The following is an 8,214-nucleotide window of genomic DNA, read 5'->3' as shown; positions in this document are numbered from 1 at the left end:
CCGTGCTAGGGTCCACCCCAATACATCCCTCCTCACTGCTTCCTATCCTAATCTACTACCACTATAAAAGAAAAAGAGGGGCAGATCCAAACAATCCCACCCATCCATCATCAAAATCCAATGGCCCTTAATTCTTCTGTGTTTAACACGGTAAACCACGCATTAAGCCAAACCCATCCCTAATCTACCCAGCCGTTCAGAAAGAAACAAAACTCGCTGCCCGCACACGACCGCACGACCTCTCCCCTCCTCCCCGCACAACCTCTCCCCTCCTCCCCGCACGACCTCTCTCGCTCCCTCCTCCTCGCACGTCTCTCCCCCCTCCTCCTTCGCCGTTTGCCGCCCCGCCGTTCCTCCCGCAGCCTTGCGCCGCCATTAGCCACAGGATCCGCCCTGCGGCGCGCGGAGCCGCCTCCCGCAGCCGCAGCCGTAGCCGATGTCGTAACCTCCCCCTGCCTCTTCTCCGCCTCACCCATGTGCCTCCCAACCACCAAGCCACCGCCGCCTCATCTCCTAGCTGCACGGCCGGGCGACGCAGCGAGGCGCGCTCCCACGCCGCCGCCGGTGGGACACCGCAAGACCGCCGTCGGCCGCGTCCATACCCTCATCCATCTGCATAGCCCCAGCTTTGTCTCCTCCGCTCCGAGGCCGTACACGCCCTGACGCACTTGATCTGGACGGCAGTACCACCGGGGCGCATCACCTTCTTGCGCCTCCCACATAGGCCTCCGTGGTCGTGCTGCTCTGTACCCAATGTCTGTCTATAAGCTTCATGTGCATCAGTAGTCTTGAGCCGCCAATCTTGATCGAACAGGTCGCAGGAGCTTGCCGGTAACACCTGATCTTTGATCTGGTTTGTATGCACGCGTGTATGTGATTAGTTTCAGGCTTTCAGCGGCCACATGTCGTTGCAGTAAGACGATGCATCACGCATTGAATGGAACCGTAAGGCGATGAGGCGAGGAGCGCGTGCACACACTGGCGTCAGCGGCACGGTGTCAAGCTGCGGAGAAGGCATCCGGCGAGGCAGCCACCAAGTTCTCCATCTCCTCTTGAATTCTGCTAATTATCTTGGCATTTTATTGGCCTGCTACTTGATGGAAATCAAACTCCCCATATACACTTATACTGAACACCACACACGACTGCTACTTTGGTGCAGGACGGTGATTAGTCTTGCCTAATTCTCTTGACCAAAGCATTGCCCTTTGCTATTTCTTAGTTTCTATATCTCAGGATTAATCGATGAGTCAAAAGTCGATGCTTCCGTTTCGAAATCATAGTTTTTGTTTTCAAAATCATAGAAAAGTTTGGGACGACTATACTATAGCATGCTCTGGACATCCTACTGATGCCGATGATTTTGCTTTGCAGGTGCCTAAGTGGATGGCGGTGAACAGGCGTTCAGCAAAGACTCTCTCTTAGGTTGGGTTCTCCCGATGCCATTCCCTTCCTTCACTTGCTTAGCTTACATTGTGGCTGCTCATTGTTTGTTTCCTTCATTTTCTTTCTGAAGTATGGGACGAGGAGATTGAATTTGGACCCTGTTGATGGCTCGATACCGAACCCAGAACATGTGCCTGATCATGGTACACACCATTGGATGGTTTTTGCCGCCTATATGTTTTTGTGAGTAGCCATGAGCATCGAATGTCTATCTGCTAATTTCAGTTCAGAATTTTGTTCTTTCATAGTTGTTGCTTATTTTCCTTGTTGGCCAATGGTCATTGTAAGTTTTCGAGGAGTTTGTTAGACTACTTGCATTTAGATGTGTAATAGTGTTAAGAGACTGTTTTGGATTCAGTTGTTGGGAGCTCGAATCTGAAGCCTCTATCCTGCAAAGAGGAGCAAGTGATGTGGATATTTTACGAGCAAAAGATTCAAGAAGTGTGCAGAGCATTCATATTCCCCCACAAAATTCAGGTAAAATATTCAGGCCAATGGATTTAAGAGAATCTTACCATTGCTTATTAATGTCTTTGAAAGTTGATGTTTCCTGTCCAATGTTGATTCACAGTTGAATATGGCATCCTCTCAACGTAATGGGATCCGGACACCATTTCAGGACCTAACGAACACTAGAAATTCTGGTAATTATATATCACCAATTCTTGCCTATGCCATCCCCGTTCCAAAAGGATACCGGCCATCAGTGAATAATTACTTCATGAATACTCCCTCCATTCCTAAATATAAGTCTTTTTAGAGATTTAAATAAGAGACTACATACGGAGCAAAATGAGTGAATCTACACTCTAAAATATGTCCATATACATCCGTATATAGTTTGTATTGAAATCTTTAGAAAGACTTGTATTTAGGAACGGAGGGTGTAGATAAATTGGTAGGTCTCTTTGATAGAATGGGTAATATTCAATCACTTCAGCATTATAGTCATGCTAAGAGTTTACATAATGAAGATATCATTTTAATTTTCTTTAGTTTGGCTTCACCGGAATATTTAACATTTTTATCTTCAAGTGGCATGTGTGTTTCAATAAAGTATGTGTAAGTTCTTGCTAAGATAGTGGTGATCCTGCAGTGTGGTGTCTCTGTTCATCAAGCTCTGGTATTTAAGTAAATATTGTCAACTGTTGCTTGCTTGTACATTTTGCATGTATTCGTGTGCAAACAGAGCTACCAGTGCTGCAAATGTCATTAAACTTGGCCAACTTGAAACCATTGCAGCTAACATACACCTGATTATCTACTCATGTATGTCATCATTGCTACAGCCAATTGGAACAACAAGCAATGCATCAGCTAATTAGAACATCAAGCAAGCAATGCAGCTACTGTCAAGGTTGCATCACATTCATGCTATAGATTCAGCAAAGTTTAGGTTCTCTATCCAACACACTGTTGCTTCAAGCTTCAGGTTCAGGCGCCGACGACGAAGGGAACAAAACCTATATCTATATCACGTTGCGTGTCAACTGCCACAAGTGCCGACATTGCCAACATTACGGCTACCTGGGAAGCCGGCAGCCGGCAGTAGCACCGGAAGCAGGGACGGGAGCAACAATGTAGGCGGTAGCCTACAACAGCGGATGGGGTTACTGGGATGGGCACGAGAGGCGGCGGCATAGCTACCTGGAGCAGCAAGGTTCAGGATAAGTGGAGGAGCTAGCAGCCAGAAACATCGGAGGCGGTAGCTGTCGGTAGCAGCGCAGATGGCAAGAAACAAAACGAGTGTTGAGGGTCCATGTAGAAAATAAAACTCATTGGTAATTGTAGATCGGCCGCCGGTTGAAATAGAGGTTGTTACAATTATGTTTTGATGAAGAATCAGTATTATTACATATTTAAAAAAATACTTCCTCCATTCTAAATATAATCTTTTTAGAGATTTCAGTAAGGACTACATACGAGTGTATATATTAAAGTATAGATTCACTCATTTTACTTTGTATATAATCCAAATTGAAATATCTAAAAATACTTTTACATTTAAAAACGAAGAGAGTATAATTTTATATCTAGATGAAGACGTGCATTGCACATGCACGTTTACTAGTCCAAGGAAAAAACAACCGGATCACAAACAGATGCCTAACTGCAAATGAGCCATGCGGTCAACGCGGGGTGGCGGCGGTAGCTCGATGCAGAGAACGGTGGTGTGGCCAAGGCGTGGCTCTGGCGGGGCTGCCTTGATTCTGGCTGATGGCAGCTGCAATGGGTCGACGACGGGAGGCTCCGGCGAGTGGGAGGGACGGCGGCGGCTGACCTCCTCCATGGCCTGCCGCTGTTCGAGAGAGAGAGAGATTCGAAGGTGAGGAGGAGATAGAGAAGAACAGAAGGAAGGGGGAGTAGGAAAGGCATGGGCACGCCCGGCAGGCTCTCACCTCTCTTACCTCCATGCCGCTCCCAAGCCTAGACAACGACCCATGCGACGGGAGCCCGTTGGCGCCGCCACCGGCGCCGGGCTTCACGACGATCTACTCGACTCCGTGCGTCGATTCATCAACTCCGCACCAGCATTCCACCGGGATCGGCGTCCGGATCAGCTCCTAACTCTGCAAGTCATGGGGTATGGGGCTGCTCGGTCTCATCTCCAAGGGGCATGCAGCCGCCGACGCCCGTACCTGCCGACGGGAACGATCAAACGGACGAGCAGGAGAGATCCTGTAGATCCAATGGCAGAAGGGCCAGATGATGGCCTCCAGTGCCTTTGGCCAGGTCTACCTCGGGATGAATCTGGACACTAGTGAGCTCCTCGCATTAAAGCAGGTGCTGGGCTGTTGCGATTTATTTATCTGGTTTGCACTGTCTAGAGACTTCGATTCATTCATTACACTAACTCGCTCCTTTGTTTGATTTTTGGTTGCAGCTTTGATCAGGAGCACCAATGCCACACAGGAGAAAGCCCAAGTGAGTAGCACTTCCTGAACCAACTTGGTTACCAATTTAGCTGTTGAGATTTTTTTCTTCATCTGAGGCAATTTGTTGCTCTTGTCTCTAGGATTGGGTGCATATAAGAGAACTTCGGGAAGAAAAGTGAAGGTCCTCAAGAATCTTTCACACCACAATATTACAGTGAGTAGAGTAAATATCGATTACAAATCAGATTCTTTATTTAAGTTCTATCAAGTAGTTGCTCGATCTATTTTCTATCGGGAGAGAAGAGGTACCTTGGGACTGTTTGTGAGGAAGACACACTGAATATCTTGCTGGAGTTTTTTTCCCACCCACTGCATGCCACCGTCTGGCTCTCAGCACTCTGACCTCCATGCGGTCGTCAGGAACTCCTCTGCCACAAGATTCTCCCGTCCAGGTAGCGTACAGTCCGCCACAAGATTCTCATGTACAGGCAGTGTACAGAAGGTACCTTCCTCTCCAAATTTTGTATATGGCAGTGTGGTACTATGTGGTTTAACCCAAAATTGATGCTATTAGCATATCTATACGCTAGCTTGTTTAATTCCATACACGCTTCACTCTATGTGTGTAGAATTATTAGCATGTGAGGCGACATTTAGAATTTGATTGTCTATTTTGTTCACTATGTTGGTAATTAATTTGTGTAAAGACTCCCCCAGCCGCCGCCACCGGCCCGCGCGCCCCGCCTCCCTCTCCATCTCCCCCTCCCCCTCCCCCATGCTCCCGTCCGCTCGCTCGCCCCCCCCCCCCCCCCCCCCCCCGCGGGCGACGGGCGGGCCCCTGCCTCCTCTCCTTCGGCCCCCTCCCCGTCCACCTTCCTCCCAGCCGCCGTCGGCTGGTTCCATTGGGCCTGGCCCGCGCGACGCTGGCGGCGGCGGGCCGTCCCTTCCCCGCACGCTCATGGGGGGCGCGGGGGCCTCCCGATGGCGGCGGTGCAGCTGCGGTGTGGTTTGGCGACGAGATTTCGTGTAAAAATATGTTCATTACAGATCTTGAACGAGGATAAGCAAATTAGTTCCTGAAGCTTCTCTATCGGGAAGCGCATGCCGTAAGAACAACTATAGACGGCATCACCGCCGTCGCTTATGGAGCTCCACACCACTGCCCAGTTGTTCGAGAGCATGTTCAATCTTCTCGATTCTATACTATGTGCAAATGGTGAACTCTTTGCCAAACAAGAAGATACGAGGATCAGGCATATACGCCCCATAAGGTAGCTATATAAAAATTCATGTGTTGTAGTGTGGATTATGGTCACGCTTTGTCTTGGACTGCAGATAGCTAGGTTAATAAAATGGATATTCTGCATATTTTTTGAATTTTTAGTAAGGGCTAGATGAATAATGTATGCACTATGCAGTACTTCTGACTTGGGGCACTGATTAATTCTCCACATGAAGGAACATGGACAGATGGTGGGCTCCAAGGCCATGTCGATGTTGTTGCGCTTGCAGCTTGAGATCTACTTGGTCCAAATGAAGAATCGTCATTTCAAATGGTTAGTACAATTTGCTCAATGCCATAAACCTGCACTGATCTTCACTCATGTCATCTGACAGAAGTCTATTGAATTTCAATAAAATTTTGTTGTATGTTATCCATGACGTAAGTGGAGATAGGAAGGTCCAAAAAATTTAAAAATTGCGGCACAAGGGGGATGGTCACTAATTTTTCACTTGATAAAATGTTTGTGAAGTATGGCAAATTATGACCTTAGCAAACCTTTTATTTACATATATTCATATATATTTTGAATTTCAGAAACGTGCATTGCACGTATATGGTTAGATCTTAATTTTCTTCATTACTCAACATATTTGTACCCACTAGGATTTCATTTTTTTTTATTATTGAGTATTATACTATTGTTATTTGTTGTCCACCTTGATCCTTCACTGCTATTTTTCCTAGGCAACTTTGCATGGAATTAGGATCACTTAATAAGGTTCTGCTATCTTTTTCATATTCGCTTGCTTTATGCATGAACCTATCACCAAGATTTGGATCTCTTATATGCTGCATCGATGCTGTTGTAGATTTGTTAGTGTTGATTTGTAGTAAGAGGAAATTTAATGTTGTTCTCATCAATTTATTTCATAGCATGTGTCACAAATAAATTTATTACAGATCTGGGAATACCTTTTCTTTTTAGATAAGTTTAGGCTTGAATTGTCACAAGTAAATGGGGGGCGTTGGGTATAGTTTCAGGAAGCCAGAGCATCATATTTATTTTGAGCCACATGGGGCGAATTACATCCATGTATTAAAAAACTAGGCGCCCGCTTAGGTAGAAAGTACAACTCTTGCTGTCCCGGGGCTTCATAGTAGTGCTAGAATTTAATCAATGATCCATGTACATGTTGATTGTTATGAAACCATGCGATGGGATCTTGATCTTGACAATGTCGAAAAATCTGGTTCATCAGAGACAAAATCCCACCTTAATTCCCCCCTTTGGATCATGAAATATTGGGGGTTAACACGATGCTATGTAAGATGGGTTGAGATCTACCATACGGTAACTTTCTTTTATTCAAATATTCTCTTTTGTTTTGTAGCCTTAATGTTTTCTGTTGTGGGGTGACAATGTCAAGGTCTATGCTAACAAGCAAGATTTTTTTATATGCAGTGAGTATTGAACAGCGGACAAGTTGCTGCATCCCTCTTGCAACCTTTACAATTTATGTTGGCAACTCTAATATAGTGGTTCTAAGACTGTTCAGTGAGAGATGGATTGGGTATATACCAAGAAGAACTACTCACATGTTCTAATTATTGACTAACAAATGTCCGCTGCTTTGCTACTGGTATACGAGAGACCAGAATCATCTGATATATATATTTGTGCACCAAATTATGTTAAGCACAAAGTCAATGCTGGAGATACTAAAAACGTACCCTGGTTGCAGTTATTTAAACTGGTGGGTCTCTTCTCTTATCATGTGTAGCCTGTATGTATCAAATGGCACATGTTTTCCTGAATGGTCGTGTTTGTTCATGTTTTGAACAAATCTGTCTGATTTTTGCAGCAAGGCTTACAGTGATCATATATTTCCTACTACATTGATTTTAGCAGGAAAATTCGAGGAATCTAGAGGAGATTCAGGGTCTTGGATAGCACTGAATACTACCGAAAAATAGACATATTGCATTCTTGATCCTTTTTGCTTTTTTTCATTTTCATGCTATTGAAGTACCGAAAAATTGACTAGTGCTTTCTATATATGTCAAATTCACTTGTAATTTCCTGAAGTTTTGTGAAATATTGAAGGATATCTTGGAACAACAAAGTTCCAAATCGTCATGGTAGATGATACGACACTGGCTGCTGAAGTTGCTCATTGCCTCGCGTAGAACGATAGCATGTCCTTATTTTTTGCTCATGTTGATTATGATAGCATTGTCTTGAACATTGTATCCTTGTTAGTAAAAAAGGAGATGATTTGGTATGCCCTCCAAGCAGAGGATCAAGCCTGGTTGGTTGGCTGGGTGTTGTTAAGATGACACAACCCACCAGCAATTCGGCCTTGCCTTCATGGTCTGTGATTATATTGAGGTAGACAAAATCACACGGTGATCGCCCAAAAAGAGGACTTAGCGTGACGCGGAGGTAGGAAAGAGACAAACATGTCAAAAAATCCAAACCATGCGGACACATCGCTAGTGAGGAGGCCGTTTGGACTTAAGATTGTTATAAAGTTTCAGTTTAGACCAAGTCTTATTAAACATAACATGTTATTGTGAACAAAATTTTGATTCAGATAATCAAGATGTCGAAGAATTTCTATACTTATGTGTGTTGCATGTGCACGCTTAGTAGTTTCTCACTCGAAG

At 45.1% G+C, this 8,214-nt stretch overlaps 1 long non-coding RNA gene across 22 annotated transcripts; it reads left to right on the top strand.

Annotated features, from left to right (window-relative positions):
* The first annotated feature begins 229 nt into the window (after positions 1-229).
* LOC123044805 (uncharacterized) lies at positions 230-7,721 on the top strand. 22 transcript variants are annotated; one of them, XR_006420498.1, is made up of 11 exons: positions 230-1,425; positions 1,517-1,629; positions 1,805-1,923; positions 2,018-4,230; positions 4,331-4,371; positions 4,463-4,824; positions 5,370-5,593; positions 5,781-5,878; positions 6,807-6,898; positions 7,010-7,301; positions 7,410-7,721. It is a non-coding gene; the product is annotated as an uncharacterized lncRNA (long non-coding RNA). The 22 variants fall into 22 exon arrangements; XR_006420482.1 differs by having other exon boundaries at positions 2,018-2,090; positions 2,736-2,803; positions 2,879-4,230; positions 5,370-7,301; XR_006420499.1 differs by lacking the exons at positions 5,370-5,593; positions 6,807-6,898 and having other exon boundaries at positions 4,463-4,536; positions 4,743-4,824.
* The last annotated feature ends 493 nt before the right edge of the window (positions 7,722-8,214 follow it).

The sequence above is a fragment of the Triticum aestivum genome, chromosome 2B (genome assembly GCF_018294505.1).
Source record: "Triticum aestivum cultivar Chinese Spring chromosome 2B, IWGSC CS RefSeq v2.1, whole genome shotgun sequence".
In the NCBI taxonomy this organism is placed as follows: Eukaryota; Viridiplantae; Streptophyta; class Magnoliopsida; order Poales; family Poaceae; genus Triticum; species Triticum aestivum.
Note: the sequence above shows the minus strand (reverse complement) of the source record. Positions and strands in the feature narration are given on the sequence as shown.